This window comes from Apium graveolens, chromosome 2, assembly GCF_009905375.1.
Source record: "Apium graveolens cultivar Ventura chromosome 2, ASM990537v1, whole genome shotgun sequence".
In the NCBI taxonomy this organism is placed as follows: Eukaryota; Viridiplantae; Streptophyta; class Magnoliopsida; order Apiales; family Apiaceae; genus Apium; species Apium graveolens.
The window spans coordinates 18,349,352-18,370,066 of record NC_133648.1 but is presented as its reverse complement, the minus strand read 5'-3'; the positions used below and the strand labels follow the sequence as shown (position 1 = coordinate 18,370,066).

The 20,715-nt window shown below is 37.0% G+C and overlaps 1 non-coding gene across 1 annotated transcript; it reads left to right on the top strand.

Moving 5' to 3' along the window:
- The first annotated feature begins 4,086 nt into the window (after positions 1–4,086).
- LOC141710264 (small nucleolar RNA R71) lies at positions 4,087–4,193 on the top strand. Its single transcript, XR_012570793.1, has one exon. It is a non-coding gene; the product is annotated as a small nucleolar RNA R71 (small nucleolar RNA).
- The last annotated feature ends 16,522 nt before the right edge of the window (positions 4,194–20,715 follow it).

Sequence of the window (20,715 nt, the reverse complement as noted above, 5' to 3'; positions counted from 1 at the left end):
GCATGGTATAAAAACAAGGTCTTAATAAACTAAATAATAATTAAAGTATGAATAAACGAGATCTAGGTTCAACAAGAACGAAAACGAGCATCCAAAGTTACAACTAATTCAAAGAATCACAAGTTGAAAACAAGATCTTTTTCGGAGTTGTTCTGTGCTTCTAGCTCTTCTCCTTGGTATCCCAATCTTCCCGGATGATGAAACCCCTTTTTTTAAGTATATATACGCCCCTAGTGGACCTGAACCCTTAAAATCGTTAAATTCCACTCAAAAAAGGCTTTTCAGCGAAATCAGCGACCAACCGCGCCTTGGGCGGCCGCTCAGCTCTCCTGGGCGGCTGCTCAGCTCTCCTGGGCGGCCGCTCAGCTCTCCTGGGCGGGCGCTCAGCTCCCGACTGGAAAAATTTCTGATGAATCTTGTTTTGGCCATAACTTGAGTTCTACTCGTCAGAATTAGGCGATTCAACTGCCCACGCGAAGCTATTGAGATTATCTACAACTTGAAAATGGCCTTGGCTTCCAAACCTGATCACTTTTTATCATATTTCCTTTAAAAGCTCTTTTCTTCACATAACTGATACATGAAATGCAATAACACAAAAACACATCAAAATACCAACAACTTGAGTCCAAAACACCAATTTAAGCTTGTAATAAAGCATTCCAAGTGGATATAAAATCCACTTATCACACCCCCAAACTTGAATCGATGCTTGTCCTCAAGCATTAACATACTCAAAACTATAAAACAAACCTAATGCATAAATGCAACTACGTGAATGCAACTAAATGATAATGCAATCGATCCCCTCAGAATAACCATAACCAAATGAATAAGCCAATGCCTCTAAGAATGCAATGACTTTAAATAGAGCTAGAATAAATCCCACAAACCAACTCACAAACCAGAAACATGCGTGTATGAATGCTTAACATATATACTCTCGATACTAGATCAATAACCATAACTTATCTATCATCGAAACAATCAAAAGTTTATAAACTGAATAGACAATAAATGCATTATGACTCACACACCTCCTTTCTACTAGAGTTATACAAGGATTCACACTATTATTGAACACATAACAAAGATGCTTATTTGACCGTGCAATAAATGAGGTCCCAAAATACTTATGCAATAATACCCATGTAGCGAGCGTTAGGTTAGCTAATCCCAGACTATAAAAGCCTTAGGTCACTAGGCACAAAGTCCCCTAGAACTTAATAACTCGAGTATTAAAGAGCTCACTCTTGATCAATTATGCATAAACACATACTTTTTTCCTTCTTTTTTTTCTTTTTTTTTCAACAATTTCTGAATGAGTGCATTTCGCTCCATCTCATTCAACCCTAGACTACTCATAAAAATATGAGTCGGCTACTAGCCATTTGATGCCTAGCCTTACAACAACTAGCAATGAAATCCAAGTTTTTCTCCAGATAAAAAAAATCAGTGTTTTTATGTCATTACGAGAATATCACAAATTCTAAATATAAACAAGTGATTAAATCTCAACAACAAACAAGTATGATCATGATCTAGATAAAAAATAACCCTATAAGACTTGTGAAAATATTTATTTCTGGCATGCAAATCAATTCATTAAGACTTAAACATCCCTCTATTCGTCATCACCACACTGAAATCAACATCAACTTATCAAATATCATAGTTCATCGTAAGGGATCATGTTAAATATGCATGCAAATGCAACTATATGAAATCACATAAAAACAAACAAATATGTCCTAAATTGAACAAATCATGCAAAAAATATGAATGAACTACAACTAAACATGCAATATGAATCTATATAGACACACACACTACTAATCCTTACATTATCACCCCCAAACTTAAAATTTTCAATGTTCTCATTGAAGGTAATAATAAGGATTTCAGGCATACCTAATTAGCGGGAGAGTCATCCTCGTCGGGTGGAGGATCAGGTGGCCAATCAACCTCGCCACTAGTGTCTCGAAAAATAGTACCGAAAGTATGTGTCAAATCTTCAGCAAAATATCGGTGGATGACATGCATGGCCTCCATACGCTTAGTCAATCTTCTATACTGGGAATCACCAACACTAGTCCTATCAAATGCCTGTGGCACATAAAAAGAACCCTCTAAAGGCACGAGAGGATCCGTTCGGCCATCCTCTATATCATCAAAAATATATCTCAACCCTTGTCAGGGGGTGCGCCTAAGAATGCATAACTCAAGTGATCTGGTAGAGGGTTGAGCTCAAGTGTGGGAGCTTCTTGAATAAATGGTTCAAAACGCTCTTGAGAAATTTTCAGCTCTGCTAACCCAAGAGAATCGAATGGCAAATCCAACTTCCTCTTCCACGGAGGTGCATTCAAAACCTGCAGTTGCTCTGCTCCTTCCTTGTCATCAATAACTGATTTCCCTATTAAGGATCTCTCTAAGGTCTCTGACTTTAGCAATTGCTCAAGCTCTGAATTTAATACAGAGTCGACCCACTCTACCTTAAAGCACTCCTCTTTAACTGTGGGTAACTTTATTTCCTTGAACACATTAAAAGTGACCTTTTGATCGTGAACCTTCATCGTAAGCTCTCCTTTTTGCACATCGATTATAGTTCGGCCTGTAGCCAAGAATGGTCTTCCCAAGATAATGGGAATCTTATTATCTTCCTCGAAATCAAGAATTACAAAGTCAGCAGGGAAGAAGAGTTTATCCACCTTGACTAAGACATCCTCCACTATACCTCGTGGATAAGCGATGGAACGGTCAGCTAGTTGCAATGACATGTATGTTGGTTTCGGATCAGGCGGACCAAGCTTCTTGAAGATAGATAAGGGCATCAGATTGATGCTAGCTCCTAAATCACATAAACACTTGTCGAATGATAAGTTTCCGATGGTGCAAGGAATAGTGAAGCTTACAGGATCTTTAAGCTTCGGAGGCAACTTCTGTTGCAGCACAGCACTGCATTCCTCCGTTAGAGCAACGGTCTCTAAGTCATCGAGCTTCACTTTCCGAGAGAGAATACCTTTCATAAACCTCACATAGCTAGGCATCTGTTCAAGAGCTTCAGTGAAAGGTATGTTGATATGAAGTTTCTTGAACACCTCCAAAAACTTCTCAAACTGCTTATCCAGCTTTTCCTTCTGCAGCCTCTTTGGAAAAGGAGGTGGAGGATAGATCTGTTTTTCCCCTGTATTACCCTCAGGAGGAGTGTGTTCCACAGTAGTCTTCCTTGGTTCCACCCCTGCTTCCTTTTGCACTTCTTCTTCAACAACAACTGCATTTTCTGAAACTTGAGACTTTTCAGGCTCTTCGTCTTGCTGAATTTGGGGGCTTGCCACCTTTCCAGACCTCAAGGTGATGGCATTCACCTGTTCTTCAACTTCCCTCTTGCCTGCATTGGCTTCTATAGCACTAGAAAATGTTCCTGGTGGTCGATTCAATAAGGGATTAGCAATTTGCCCTATTTGGTTCTCTAGAGTCTTGATAGAAACAGTCTGGCTTTGGCATATTAGCCGCAACTCCTCCAATTCAGATTTTTCATTCGTAGATAGACACGCACCATGAGTTTGTTGTTGAAAACCAGGAGGGTTGAATAGCTTATTTCCAAACTGCTGGAATGGCTATTGCATCGCATTCTGATTATTGTTCCAGCTAAAGTTAGGATGATTCCAGTTGTCAGGCTGATAAGTGGCAGGAACTGGCTGCTGCGATCTCTGAAAATTGCTCATAAACTGAGTTGAGTTAATAGATATAGCACATTGCTCCGTCACATGCGGACCTGCACATAGCTCACAAACACTAATTATCTGCTTAACATCATAGTTAGCCAGAGAATCGATCTTCATAGACAACGCCTTTAGTTGAGCAGTGATAGCCGTAGCTATATCCACTTCAAGAACTCCTGCTACCTTGCCCTCTGGACATCTCTGGGTTGGATACTGATATTCATTAGCAGCCATCAGTTCAATTTGATCATAAGCTTCCTTATAGCTCTTTGTCCATAATGCTCCACCTGCTGCTGCATCGAGCATGGGTCTGGACTGTGCTCCCAACCCATTATAAAAATAATTGATGATCATCCAATCAGGCATTCCATGATGAGGACACTTCCTAAGCATCTCCTTGTAGCACTCCCAAGATTCATATAAAGATTCTCCTGATTGCTGCATAAATTGAGTAAGAGCATTCCTGATTGCAGCTGTCTTCGCCGTAGGGAAGAATTTAGTAAGAAACTTCTGAGCAAGATCTTCCCAAGTAGTTATTGAACCAGCTGGTAGAAAGTGTAACCAGCTCTTAGCCTTGTCCCTCAGAGAGAATGGGAACAGTCTTAGCTTCACAGCATCTTCAGAAACACCGTTGAACTTGAAGGTGTCACAGATCTCAATGAAATCCCTAATGTGCATATTTGGATCTTCAGTTGGAGAACCCCCAAACTCGATTGAATTCTACACCCACTGAATTATGACAGGCTTGATCTCAAAGGTATTAGTTGTGATAGCTGGCCGAATAATACTAGATTGAATGTCATTGATCTTGGGTTAAGAAAAATCCATCAAGGCTTTCGTTCGTGCTGCTGGATCTCCCATTGTAATGAGTACCTGAAACACAAACAAATAAACCGTGAAAGTAAAAGAATCCGAGTCAGTGAACTTTAACGACCACTGATGACAAACACATAAACTAAAAATTAACACCGAGTCCCCGGCAGCGGCGCCAAAAACTTGTTAGGGCGAAAATACGCGCTAATATTCACGCAAGTATACGCGTTCGCAAGTAGTATAAGATATAAATTAGATTCGTTCCCACATAGACTGGTTTAGGTTAAGTTCAATTTATGCACCTATGCAACAATATATGGTTATCGCTCAATGCTAAGACAATAACAAATTGGGTTTTTATTAAACTAAGAGATTATACTAAATAACATTAACAAAGAGAATTGAGGTTGAATTACTATATATGACAAACATGGGATCCTAACTTCATTACTACTTCATTCAATAGCCTTTTCGTTCTTAACCTTAGCATGTGATGGTGATGACACTAATCAGATAACACGAAACTGATAAACGCCAACTTTCGTTGCACGAGTACCATTCTACCAGACATCTACAAAAGAGATAGAAGTTGAATAGGCACCAATTATATTGAGACCCTATATGTCTATAGAATTTGACAACATAACGATTTAAGCACAAGTTATCCATAATAATTACATAGGGCAAGTAAAACGGTTAGAGTTACCTACAAATCATGCATACACATACATGAACCTATGCTAGCATGGCAAGTTCTAAACCTCTATATTCACTGTCGCTTCAATAGAGATTAACACGCTAACTTATATGTTAGCTACGCACATAAGACAAATAAGTACAACCAATACTAGGATATCAATCAATCACCACACACCAAGATATCAAAACAAATTAATTATTGAAATCCATAAGTAAATCCGCTAGAATCCTATGATAACGATTAGCCCATAATTGAACTCATCGTCACCATGGGTTCCAATGAAAGCATGGTATAAAACAAGGTCTTAATAAACTGAATAATAATTAAAGCACGGATAAACGAGATCTAGGTTCAACAAGAACGAAAACGAGCATCCAAAGTTACAACTAATTTAAAGAATCACAAGTTGAAAACAAGATCTTCTTTTTCGGAGTTGTTCTGTACTTCTAGGTCTTCTCCTTGGTATCCTAATCTTCCCGGATGATGAAAACCTTTTTTTAAGTATATATACGCCCCTAGTGGACCTGGACCCTTAAAATCGTCAAATTCCACTCAAAAAAAGATTTTTCGGCGAAATCAGCGACCAGCCGCGCCTTGGGCGGGCGCTCAGCTTCCGACTGGAAAAATTTCCGATGAATCTTGTTTTGGCCATAACTTGAGTTCTACTCGTCAGAATTAGGCAATTCAACTGCCCACGCGAAGCTATTGAGATTCCCTACAACTTGACAATGGCCTTGGCTTCCAAATCTTATCACTTTTTATCATATTTACTTTAAAAGATCTTTTCTTCATATAACTGATACCTGAAATGCAATAACACAAAAACACATCAAAATACCAACAACTTGAGTTCAAAACACCAATTTAAGCTTGTAATAAAGCATTACAAGTGGATATAAAATCCACTTATCAATGACTGGTGTTAAACCAAGCAAGCTTTCACTGGAGACAAAACATTCTCTTACTCTTGACAAAGGTGATTACTTTACAGTTGCTCAGCCTTATCAGAAACTACTAGGTAATTGATTTACCTCACTGTTACACGTCCTGACATAGTCTATGTTGTGCACGTTCTTGCCCAGTATATGCAAAAGCTAACTATAAATCATATGCAGGCAACAAAACATTTGTTGAGGTATCTGGCCGGTAATCCTGGTCAGGGTATTCTTTTGGCCACCAAATCGGCAGCCCAACTCACAGCGTATTATGATTCTGATTGGGCTGGATGTACTTACTCCAGACGTTATACATCTGGCTTTTGCATTATGCTTGGTAATTCACCCGTTTGCTGGAAATCTAAAAAGCAGTTTGTGGTGTCCAGGTCTAGTGCTGAGGTTGAGTATTGTGCCAAGCCTTTGGCCTCCTGTGAAGTAACTTGGCTCTCTACTTTGCTTCATGATATGGGTCTTCACAACTTGCCTCTAATTGTGCTTAATTGTGACAATCAGGCGGCTCTTGCTATTGCCGCTAATCTAGTTTTACATGAGCGAACAAAACATGTTGAAATTGATTATCACTTTATTCGAGATAAAGTGGCTTCTGGGACAATTCTTCCTCGAAATGTATGTACGTATGCCCAGGTTGCTGATGTATTTATAAATCATTTCTCTTCCAAGTAGTTTCAACTACTTAGTTCACAAGCTTGGTGTTACTACTTATAACACACAACTTTAGGGGGAGTAATGGGACATGAAATGCTACTATTGCTACCAAGTCCATGTTAGTTAAGTAGTTAGTTGGTCAAAGGGTATTTAGGTAAATAGTGGTCAACTTTGAAGGGCATGATAGTCATTTCATATAGAAAAGTCGGTTATCGATTCTGTTAGGAGCCTGATTGTATAAACGTAGAGAAAGCAACATTTTGTAAGATTAAGATTGATAGATACAACTTAAGATCATGAATGTCTAATTGTGTATTTCTCATTTCTGTGACTTCATCCTTCACATACAGTGTTCAATTTTTTACTTATGTATTGTTCTAATACCTATGTGCGGAGCACGGGATTCCCAAAGTATGGGCTCTTGATGTGAAAATTTGATATTTCATAAGTTTTTCGGTGTTTCCGTGTGTACGACTTGCGAACAATAGTGAAATGATATGTGAGGCAAACCAGTTTTGTTGAAAATTATTTTTCATTGGGCTTAAGTTTTAAATGAATAATTCATATTTTTATTGAAATTGAATTTGATTTGATAGTTTTATGATTCGATTTGATTCGATTAGTTAAGGATTACTTGAACTTTGAATTTATTTATTTATTTTGTTTATTTAATTGTGAAAATTAGCGTTTCATAAGTGCTCTAACTCATTCAAGCAAGTTAAGATTGTTGTCGGTATGTCGTAACATCACTGCAACTCGTACGATAACTTTGAGGGGCATATTTCTACCCGAGCTTATATCCTTCTCCTTTGACTTGTTTAGTTTTGTTTACATTTTATTCATCTATTTTGTTACTTACACACACATGAACACAATTTGTTATTGCTTGTGTTCTCGCAGGTTCAACACAAATCACAGGAAGATGTCACATAAAATCAAAAATCAAGACAGGTTTTTATCGAAAGTACTGATGAGAGAATAATGGATTTTTACTCGTAGTCACTGATGAAATTAGAAAGCTAATGTTTAAACACGGACAAATTATTGGTATATATATTAATTGTGAAAAATAAATGATGGATCTTATCTCATACATTAAAACTAGTACATGCAAATTATATATAACCTGAGTACTACTGCATGGATGCTAAAAACCAACAACTATATTCAGACTTCGACTCCACTACTCCCACACTCCTGAACACTCTGAACAACCAAATGACCGAGTTCTATGCATTACAGCGGACTGATTACAATGTTTATTTAAAATAAAACAATCAAACAACTAAATAAAGACAATACTTAAATAATAAGTTTAAGATTAAATTCCAACAATCACCCTCATAATCTCAAACTTACGAAACACTTCTCTTCATCTGTGATGCACTTCTCACCACCATCAATTTTGATGCACATCTAATCAAAAAAAAACTTTGGAGAACTTCTCCCCATGGTGCACATAATCACCCGTAATTCTATAAGAAAGGTTTGAAGGGTTTTTAGCACATAAACGCAACGAAAACGTAAATTTAAATCTTAAAAAAACCGAAACCCTCCACAGGATCCATGCGAAAAATAATATTTAATTCATAGTTCAGTATGTTTACTTTAAGAACCTTTACGTTAATGGAAAGATGGAGGTCTTTAATAGTGATCCAAGAACGATGAACGGAAATCCCTAGCAGCTGCTCCTCAAGTGTGAAGCACTCCACCGGTATCCATCAAGAGTACAATGTGATGGAGGAGGAAGAGGTTGAGAGAATTAGTTGCCTCCCTCTTGTGCTACTTTAGAATTAGGGTTTATTATTTGGGTTGAGGCAAATAGGGTTTATAATAGTATATTTATAGGCAAAATTTTCAGCTGAAAATTTTCCATAAAATATTATTATTATTAACCCTTTAATTGATTATTCTTATTAACCAATTAACTAATAATTAAAACACCTTTTAATCATTAATCCCTTTTCTAAACACTTTAGAAAAATAATTCTTTCACTTGATTTAATTTCCAAAATTAAATTCTTAATTAATAATATTAAGAACTTTTCTTAATTAATTTATAATTAATTAAATCTCATTTAATCAATTATTAAATCTGCTAATTAATTATTTATTTCACAAATAAATAATTACCAGCCATTATTAATTAATTCCTCCACCATTAAATCATTCTCTTTTATGGTGTGACCCTGTAGGTTCAATATTAAGCCGGTAGTAGAAATAAATAATAATAAAACTATTTTATTATTATTTATATAAATTCTCTAATTCATTAAATATGATTAATTAATAAATTAATCATATTTATTCTACATCGTGATGGATACTTCTCAGCATATCGCGACTATCCGGATAACACGAATTCACTGCTTAGAATACCAAGAACCTATTCAGTGAGTAGTTGCCGTACAATCAATTCCTTCTACCCTGCAATGTCACAATTAAATACAAGGCATGGAACTTGTGTTAAGCCTATCTTATTTAATCATTTACTTTCCCATTCACTATGCTTAGTTCTATTTAATGTAAATTAGAAACTCCTTTCTAATTTCATTCACTCTGGCCAGAGATTCATGAACTAGCATAAGTGGATCAACATTGAACATTCTCTTCCTTCACTGGAAGGGGTAGATCCTTTATTGATCATACACTATCTTCGTGTACAAATTCCTATACCCAGTAGAGCCCTTATAATTGTCCCTGGAGACTAAGAACTAAACTAATGCATAGTTCACTGTACACAAGATGACTATAATGACCTCAAGTCTAAGGATACTTGTACAACTATCACTATGTGAACAACTGTTGACACATGAGTGAACTCCATCAGTTGTTCAGCTGTGTGAGTCATGTTCAGTGAACTTATTCTATAATAAGCACCTACATACTAGCTATAGTGTCACCACACAAATGTCTATGAGAACATACATCCTTCATAATGAAGCAAGCATAATATATATCGATCTTTGCAGATTACTAATTACCAGTTAGTAATCCTACGACCAGGAAATATTTAAGTTTAGAGTTATCATCTTTTAGGTCTCATTATTATGATCTCATCATAATCCATAAAAAGCTTCACTCTAAACTATGGTATATCTTATTTAAACACTTAAATAGATAACGCCCGTAATAAAACCAAAACAAGTCTTTTATTAATAACAATGAAATCAAAACAGATTATATAAAAGTTATTCCTAAATCATCATACATGATTGGACTTAGGACACATCTCTTTCAATCTCTCACTTGTACTAAAGCCAATCACTCTGGTATCTAATACCCATATTGTCTTTATGACGATCAAAGTGACTTTAAGAAAGTGGCTTTGTGAGTGGGTCTGCTACGTTGTTATGTGAGTCAACTCTCTTGACGTCTCCTCTTTCAATACAATACAAGAAATATTACCGCGCTCCCACTAACCTCCTTGTAGACACATGGTTCATCTATGTTTTTGATAAAACCAAACTCTTTGATTGTCTCATCAAAAACGGATGTTCCATCTACGAGAAGCTTGCTTTAAACCATATATGGTTCGCAGCAGCTTACACACTAGGTGTTCATTTCCCTTGGAAAGAAAACACTCTGTCTGTGTCATATACACTTCCTCTTCAAGTTTCCCATTGAGAAAGGCCGTTTTCACGTCCATTTGCCAGATCTCATTATCGTAGTAAGCAGCAATCACAAGCAAAATCCGAATTGATTTTAACAGGGCTACAGGAGAAAAAGTTTCATCAAAGTCAATCCCTTGCCTTTGTTTGAATCCTTTTGCCACGAGCCTGGCCTTATAGGTCTCCACCTGCCCATCTGCTCCAATCTTTCTTTTGTATACCCACTTGCACCCAATAGGCTTAACACCTTCAGGCGCCTCAACCAGAGTCCATACTTGGTTGCTATACATAGATTCCATTTCGGATTTCATGGCACTATGCCGTTTCTCTGAGTCAACACTACTCATACCCTCATTATAGGTCACAGGGTCGTCATCATCAATGATTGACAACTCATTGTCATTCTCAATGACAGGCCATAATACCTCTCAGGTTGGCGAGACACTCTCCCTGACCTACGAATGGGCTGTTCCACAGAAGGTTGTTCAGTCTGAATAGGTATTTCCACTTGATCCGTAGTAGTTTGTGCTTCTTGAACTTCATCAAGTTCAATTTTGCTCCCACTATTTCCTTCAAGGATAAACTGCTTTTCCAAGAAGGTAGCATGTCTGGAGACAAACACCCGATGATCGGTGTAAAAGTAATACCCTAAAGTCTCTTTAGGATATCCCACAAAATTACATTTTACGGATCGAGATTCCAGCTTATCAGGGTCAACTTTCTTGACATAAGCTGGACATCCCCAAATCTTAACGTGTTTAAGACTCGGCTTCCTTTTTTTCCATATCTAATATGGAGTTTGAGGAACAGATTTGGAAGGCACCTTATTCAGTAAATATGTTGAGGTTTCCAATGCATAACCCCACAAGAATACTGGAAGATTCGCATAGCTTATCATGGACCGGACCATGTCTAACAAAGTTCGATTTCTCCTTTCAGATACCCCATTCAACCGTAGAGTATATGGAGGAGTACACTGGGAGACTATACCATTTTCTTTGAGATAAGCTAGAAACTCTCCATTCAAATATTTACCACCTCGATCTGATCGAAGAGTTATAATACTATGTTTGGTTTATTTCTCCACTTCATACTTATATTCTTTGAACTTTTCAAAGGCTTCAGACTTGTGTTTCATCAAATACACATATCTGAATCTAGATCGATCATCTATGAAAGCAATAAAGTATGAAAATCCACCCATGGCTTGCGTAAACATTGGTCCACATACATCTATGTGTACCAATCCTAGCAAATCTGCAGCCCTCTCTCCATGTCCACTAAATGGAGATTTGGTCATTTTACCCAATAGACAAGACTCACATGTAGGATATGATTCAAAATCAAAGGGGTCAAGTAACCCTTCCTTATGCAATGTCCGTAGTCTATTTTCACTAATATGACCAAGTCCGCAGTGCCACAAGAAAGTGAGATTTTCATCATCCCTTTTTCTTTTATTAGTATGTTCAATTTGTAGTAAACTATGCTCTACGTCACATACATACAGACCATTGTTTAAAATACCACTTCCATAAAGAACGTTATCTCTAAGAATTGAACATTTATTATTCTGAATAACAAACGAAAATCCAGCCAAGTCTAACATGGAATAGAAATAATATTCCTCACAATCGAGGGAACAAAATAACAATTATTTAGAACAATAGTCTTGCCCATAGGCATATGTAAATGAAATGATCCTACAGCTTCAGCAACAACTCTTGCTCCATTTCCCATCCGTAGAATCACCTCATCTTCTTCAAGAGTCCTACTTCTCCTTAGTCCCTGCAACGAATTGCAAATATGAGAACCACAGGCGGTATCTAATACCCAAGTAGAAATTTGACTTAGTGATATATTAACTTCGATCATGAACAAACCTGAATCAGAAGCGGTAGTCTCACTACCCTTCTTCTTCTTCAATTCTGCAAGATAAACCTTACAGTTCCTCTTCCAGTGCCCCACCTTGTTACAGTGAAAGCAAACAACTTTGCTCTTGGGGTCTTCAGCTTTTGGTGGAACCGGCTTTTTCTCACCTACTTTCTTCTTCTTGGAAGGGTTCTTCTTCCTTTTCTTAGGATTGGAACCTTCACCAATTAGAAGAACAGAACTCTTCTTAGGGGGAAAATTTGATTCCGCAGTCTTCAATATGTTGTGGAGTTCAGGCAGACTGACATCCAGCTTATTCATGTGAAATTTCACAACAAACTGCGAGAACGAACTCGGAAGTTATTGCAAGACCAAGTCTTGGCTCAGCTCCCCATCCATGGCAAAACCAAGTTGTCCAAGACGTTCAATCAAATTGATCATCTTAAGTACATGGTCATTCACAGATGATCCCTCAGACATCCTACAACCGAACAGTTCCTTCGATATCTCATATCGAGTTGTCCTCCCTGCCACATCATACAACTCTTGTAGATGCATAAGGATAGTGTGAGCATCCATATGCTCATGTTGCTTCTGTAGCTCAATGTTCATGGAAGCTAGCATGATGCATTGAGCAACATTTACATCATCTATCCACTTATGATACACAACATGTTCATCATTATGTGCATCGCTAGCAGGTTCAGTAGGCTTAGGTGAGTCAAGCACATATTCCTGCTTCTCAACCCTGAGAACAATTCTCAAGTTTCGAAGCCAGTCAGCAAAATTAGGACCAGTCAACTTATGAGCATCTAGTATACTCCGGAGTGATAGTGCAGAAGACATAACAAATATAGTAAATCTGTAAATGATGAACACATAACAACACTTAGCAAATATTCAATTTCATTTCAAGACACTATATGAATCAGGTCTTTATTCATAAGTGGCCCCCACTAGTTTATCTAATTTATACAACCCCTAAGTGAAAATTAAGCATTCATAATGCTAGTGGGAATAGGGATCCTACATTCCATCACACAACCTCGGTTGTAGCACGAAACGTCATGTGATGTTCAATAGGCAGACAACTCTTGTCAATTACATCTTATGTTATTCCCTAATAAAACTTTAGCCTCTTGAATAATTGAGTCACGGTTGTAGCATGACAAACTCAATATTCTAAGTCAAGTCTAACCCAACATTTCGTATAATTGAATCAGTCTCCAACGGCCCACGGCTGTAGCACGTAACTACCTTTAAATTCTAATTCAATGTACACATCTCTATGTAATAGACAAGTATTTCTTATTTCGAAATCAAAGCCCTCAGCTGTAGCACAAAACGACAATGATTTAAAAATAAGAACCACTTGTTAGGAATATGTGTATTAGTTTGATGATAAGTTAAACAAAACACTTAAGTAGAAATCTAGTGTTTGTAGCCTCAACGGATAAGACCATTTTGGCTATCCGTTGAAGGAGTAGCTTTACTTAGAAATAAGTTTAGTATTGTAGCACATTTCATTCTCTGTATTTAAGTTGTAATTCTTAGATATTGTGGGAAATTATCAGTCATGTTGACTACTAGTGGATATGCAAATAGGAGGGCTAATTGTAAATATTTCATGCCTTGTAATTTTGTATAAATGAAGTTGTATCAACTGATATTAAAGGCCTTCAACGGATGAGAAACAAAGCTTCAACGGATGTCTCTAAAGCTTCAACGGATAACATCTATCAACGGATGAGTGCTTCAACGGATAAAGCTTCAACTGCTAATGCATCAACGGATAAAGCTTCAACGGATAAAGCTTCAACAGATAAAGCATCAACGGATAAAAGCTTCAACGGATGCTTAGTTCAAATAGCAGTTGATAGTGATAATTCATAAGCTAACAGAGGCACATGGGTTGACAGAGACAAACTGGAATGTGGCAGCCTCTAGGAGGAATCAAGAAAATACAGTATTTTCATTCTGGTGCAAACAAGGAAGTATTCAAAGATTCACAGCTAAACCTAAATTGCATTGGATAGAAAAATGAAGAAGAAACATATGAAGAATCTTTTAATTGTATTTTACAGTTTTGTCTTCACTTGTAAACTTGGTGATATATAAACCAAGTAGCAGCTAGTAATTAGACGTGTGAATTTTCCAGAGCTGTTTAGAAAAATCCAGAGAGAAAATCATCTAGTTTGTACTAGGACGCAGCTGTGATTTAATTCTTTGAATCACAGATTTTCTGAAATAACACATCTCTAGTGGAACAACAAATCCACCAGAAAAGTTTTTAAGTCTGTTGTGTTCTTTACATTTGTGTTTAAATATATATCTGTCTGCATTAGCTGAAAGCAATTCACACACACTTGTTCATTAAAACACATAGCCTAGAAACTGCTCAAAACTTGAAAAAGTTTTGAGATTTACATTCAACCCCCCTTCTGTAAATCTCATTGTTAGTTCACTGGGAATAACAATTGGTATCAGAGCAAGCTCTTAACATACAAAGAGTTTAAAGATCTATTCTGCTAACATCATGAGTAAGAAGGATATTGGTCTAAAGATTCCAATCCTGGAAAGAGATAACTATCATCACTGGAAAGTGAAGATGTATTTACATCTTCTCTCTCAAGATGAAAGCTACATCAACTGCATTGAAAATGGTCCTCACATCCCTCACAAGGTGGCCACAGCTGCTACTGCAACAGTTGTTGTTGGACAGTCTATTCCCAAGCCAAAAGCAGAATGGACTGTTGAAGATATTGAAGAGGTTCACAAGGACAAGAAAGCCATGAACATTCTGTTTAATGGCCTAGATCAAGATATGTTTGACAATGTCATTAACAGCCAAACTGCTAAGGAAATTTGGGATACTGTGCAACTTATCTGTGAAGGTACTGAGCAAGTTAGTGAAAACAAAATGCAGCTTCTCATTCAACAGTATGAATATTTTCATTTTGAAGAAGGAGAATCATTGAATGATACCTTCAACAGATTTCAGAAACTGTTGAATGGATTGAAGCTGTATGGCAGAGTGTACCAAGTCAAGGACTCCAATTTAAAATTTCTGAGGTCTCTACCAAAGGAATGGAAGCCTATGACTGTTTCTCTAAGAAATTCTCAAGATTATAAGGACTTCACACTTGAAAGATTATATGGAATTTTGAAGACATATGAACTTGAGATGGAGCAAGATGAGCTGTTGGAAAAGGGAAAGAGAAAAGGAGGATCAGTTGCACTTGTAGCTGACAATGAGAAGATTGAAGCCAGGAATGAGGAGAAGACAATGCCAAGTCTCAAAATTGGCACAAGCAAATCAGAATCAAGCAAGGGAAATGAGCAAGTAGCTGAGGATGGAGACAATTCCAGTCAAGATGACTCTGATGATGTTGATGAACATCTGGCTTTTCTGTCCAGGAGGTTTGCAAAGATAAAATTCAGGAAAAATACAAAATTCACTAAGTCAAACAAAAACATGGTGGACAAATCCAAGTTCAAATGTTATAACTGTGGCATTAGTGGACACTTTGCAAATGAGTGTAGGAAGCCAACCTCTGATAAGAAGAAATTTGAGCAAGTTGATTACAAAAAGAAGTATTTTGATTTGATCAAACAAAAGGAAAGAGCCTTTCTCACTCAAGATGATTGGGCAGCAGATGGAGCCAATGAAGATGATGATATGGAATATGTCAACCTAGCCCTGATGGCTAATTCTGATGAAAATGAAACTAGTTCATTAAGCAACCAGGTAATTACTACTGATCTCTCTCAGCTTTCTAAGATTGAATGCAATAAAGCCATAAATGATATGTCCAATGAATTATATCATTTGCGTGTTTCCCTTAAATCACTAGCTAAAGAAAACACAAGAATCAAAGAGAATAATTTGTTTTTAAGTGATAGGAATGCTGTGTTAGAGAATCAGGTAATTGAGCTTGAAAAGATTAAAATTAAATGCTTGACTGTTGAGAATGAACTAGAAGAAGCTGTTAAGAAAGTAGAAATTCTTTCTAAACAGTTAGAAAGTGAGCAAGAGGTAATCAAGGCCTGGAAAACATCTAGGGATGTTAGTGCTCAGATTGTCAAGGTTCAGGGATTGAATCATTCTGTGAGAATGCCTGGAAGAAAAACAAAAAGGAGTTAGAATTAATTGATGGATTGTCAACAGATGTGGAATCAACGGATGATGAAAGTTATCCGCTGAAGGAGGAAAAAGAGCATCCGTTGAAGGCTCATCAATTAAAATAGGCAAGTGATTCTAAAAAGAAAAATCTCAATAAGAAGGATGGTTCAACTTTCAAGAACTTTGTCAAAGAAGGAGCTAGCACATCCAAAGATGTCAGTAAGGTGAATATAGGACACATGACTTTAGATCAGCTGAAAAATAGGCTTAAATTGGTTGAGGATAAAAAGGAAACTAAAAGAAAATCTAATAAAAATGGGAAGGTAGGGATTAATAAACACAACAATTACACACCTGATAAGTATGCTCCTATAAAAAGCTGTGTGCATTGTAAAAGTGTTAATCATCTATCTGATAACTACAAATCTGTTAAGAATGCTCCCATGCCTTTAACTCCCTCCATGCCTAACATGTCTATGTCACCTCTGCATGCTATGCCTGTTATGTCTCATCAGAATCCTCATGCACATTTTGCAAACATGCCATATGTTAATAATCCTTATTTTACTGCATTCAGTATGCCTTAGATGCCATACAACATTCCTATGTGGAATAATATGTTTGCACAATCCATGCCTTATCAAATTCAATCAAATGTGCTAAATGATTCTGTGACTAACCCTACACTTCAACCAACTACATCTGAGATCAAGGCTGACCCAAAATTACCTAAGTCAAAAGATACAGGAGGAATGAAGTCTAGGAAAAAGACTAACAAGGCTGGACCCAAGGAAACTTGGGTACCAAAATCAACTTGATTGATTTTGTTGTGTGCAGGGAAAAAGAAGGAATCTATGGTACTTGGACAGTGGTTGTTCAAGACACATGACAGGAGATTTCACCCTGCTCACAGAGTTCAAGGAGAGAGCTGGCCCTGGCATAACCTTTGGAGATGACAGCAAAGGGTTCACTATGGGATATGGCTTGATTTCAAAAGAAAATGTCATCATTGATGAAGTTGCATTAGATGATGGTCTCAAACACAATCTATTGAGCATCAGTCAACTATGTGACAGAGGGAATACTGTTTCCTTCAATTCTGAAGCCTGTGTTATCACAAGTAAGAAGGACAACAAAGTGGTTCTAACTGAAGTTAGAAAAGGGAATGTGTACTTAGCTGACTTCAACTCTACAGATTCAGAATCAATCACTTGTCTTCTCAGTAAAGCAAGTCCAGATGAAAGTTGGATATGGCACAAGAAGCTATCCCATTTGAATTTTAAGACAATGAATGATCTAGTCAAAAGGGACTTAGTTAGAGGAATTCCTCTAATGGAATTCACAAGGGATGGACTGTGTGATGCTTGTCAGAAAGGAAAGCAAAAGAAAGCATCATTCAGTAAGAAGCTTGAATCTGCAATCGATGAACCATTACAACTGCTACACATGGATCTTTTTGGACCAGTCAATGTATTATCAATTTCAAGGAAAAGATATTGCCTAGTGATTGTAGATGATTTCTCAAAGTTTTCATGGGTTTATTTCCTTGGATCAAAGGATGAAGCTAGTGAAATCATCATCAACCATATCAAGCAAGTCAATAATCATCCAGATTTCAAAGTAAGGAATATCAGGAGTGACAATAGAACTGAGTTCAAGAATTCAACCATGAAGTTGTTATGTGAAGAATATGGGATCATGCATGAGTTCTCAGCTCTAAGGACTCCACAACAAAATGGTGTGGTGGAAAGGAAGAACAGATCACTAATTGAAACTGCAAGAACAATGCTTGAAGAGTCAAAACTCCCAACATACTTTTGGGCTGAGGCTGTTAACTGTGCATGTTACACTCAGAATATTTCTCTAATTAATCAGGCAAAAGGCATGACTCCCTATCAATTGTTCAAGAGAAGAAAACCAACTTTAAACTTTCTACATGTCTTTGGTTGTAAATGTTACATTCTAAGGAATCAACCTGATCACAAAGGGAAGTTTGATGCAAAGGCTGATGAAGGAATATTTGTTGGTTATTCTGCTGGAAAATCATATAGAGTCTTCAATCTAAGAAACAACATTGTCATGGAATCTGTGCATGTTGTGTTTGATGATAAAAAGATTGATGGACTAACAGATGAGGGACATCATGAAGGACTCAAATTTGACAACATTGAGATATATTGTGATGATAGTGAAGATGAGAATGATGGAGAAGGCACCTTGAAAAGAATTCAAAATCTGCCTTTGGATAATGCATAAAATGCTGCATCCGTTGAAAGTCATAATTCAACTTCCGTTGATAGAAGCAATGCAGCATCCGTTGAAAGACAAAGTGCATCATCCGTTGAAGTTCATAATGAAACATCTGTTGATCACAGTCTGTTAACGAATAATCATTTCACTTCATCAGTTGATAGAACTCCCAATTCCTTTCAAAGGATCAGCAACTCAGGGGGAGTTTCAACCAATCAACATTCTATCTCACATCATGACATTACTGAGGCAACCTCATCTAGAGCTAATCTACCACCTCAAAGGAAATGGACCAAGAATCACCCTTTTGAACTAATCATTGGTGATGCTACATCTAAAGTGCAAACTAGAAGGGCTACTCAAGATAAATGTCTGTATAGTAGCTTTCTATCACAGGAGGAACCTAAGAGAGTGGAAGAAGCTCTATTGGATCCAGATTGGATTTTAGCAATGCAAGAGGAGCTAAACCAATTTGAAAGGAACAAAGTATGGAAACTGGTACCCAAGCCAAAGAACAAGAGTTCTATTGACACAAAATGGGTATTCAGAAACAAGATGGATGAAAATGGCATTGTCATAAGGAATAAAGCCAGATTGGTTGCTAAAGGCTATTCTTAACAAGAGGGAATAGATTTTGATGAGACATTTGCTCCAGTTGCCAGACTTGAAGCCATCAGAATCTTTCTAGCCTATGCAGCCCATGCCAATTTCAAGGTCTATCAAATGGATGTCAAGAGTGCATTTCTGAATGGGGAATTGGAGGAAGAAGTTTATGTAAGCCAACCTCCAGGATTTGAAGATCCAAATTTTCCAGACTATGTGTATTATCTGTTGAAAGCACTTTATGGACTAAAGCAAGCACTTAGAGCCTGGTATGAGACTTTGTCAAAATTTCTTCTAGATAATCACTTCACAAGAGGTACTGTTGACAAAACTCTTTTCTTTAGAAATGTTAATGGCTATACAATACTTGATCAAATTTATATAGATGATATTATATTTGGATCTACAGATGATAAGCTTTGTAAAAAGTTTGCTAAGTTAATGCAAAGTAAATATGAAATGAGTATGATGGGAGAACTAACTTATTTTTTTGGTTTACAAGTTAAACAAGTTAGTGGTGGAATTTTCATTAGTCAAACTAAATATATTTATGATCTTTTAAAGAAGTTTGACTTAATGGATTGTTCATCTGCAAAAACTCCCATGGCCACTGCCACCAAGCTTGAATTAAACAAGGCTGAAAAGTCTGTAGACATTTCAAGTTATAGAGGCATGGTTGGTTCACTTTTATATTTAACTGCAAGTAGACCTGATATAATGTTTTCTACATGTCTCTGTGCTAGATTTCAAGCTGACCCTAAAGAGTCTCACTTAGTGTCTATTAAAAGGATTTTCAGATATCTCAAAGGGACTCCAAATCTAGGAATTCGGTACCCTAGAGAGTCTGGCTTTGATCTAATTGGCTATTCAGATGCAGATTATGCAGGTTGCAAAATAGACAGGAAAAGCACAACTGGCACCTGTCAATTTCTAGGAAATAAGCTTGTGTCATGGTTCAGCAAGAAGCAAAATTCTGTTTCAATATCAACAGCTGAAGCAAAGTACATTGTTGCTGGTAGTTGCTGTGCACAGATACTGTGGATGAGGAATCAACTATTTGATTATGGACTAACTGTTGACAAAATTCCTATATTCTGTGACAACACAAGTGCCATTGCCATTACTGAAAATCCAGTGCAGCACTCAAGAACCAAGCACATTGACATTAAGTACCACTTCATAAGGGAACATGTGATGAAAGGTACAGTGAAACTTCATTTTGTTCCAAGTGAAAAGCAGATTGCAGACATATTTACCAAGCCACTTGATGAATCAACATTCACAAGATTAGTAAGTGAGCTAGGTATGCTTAATTATTTATAAATTCATGTCCTCATTATAATCTGCTTTGGAGCCTGAAATGAATTTGTGGCAAGAACAAAGTTGGCTTTAAGTAAAGATTATTCTATCAATGGATATTCCC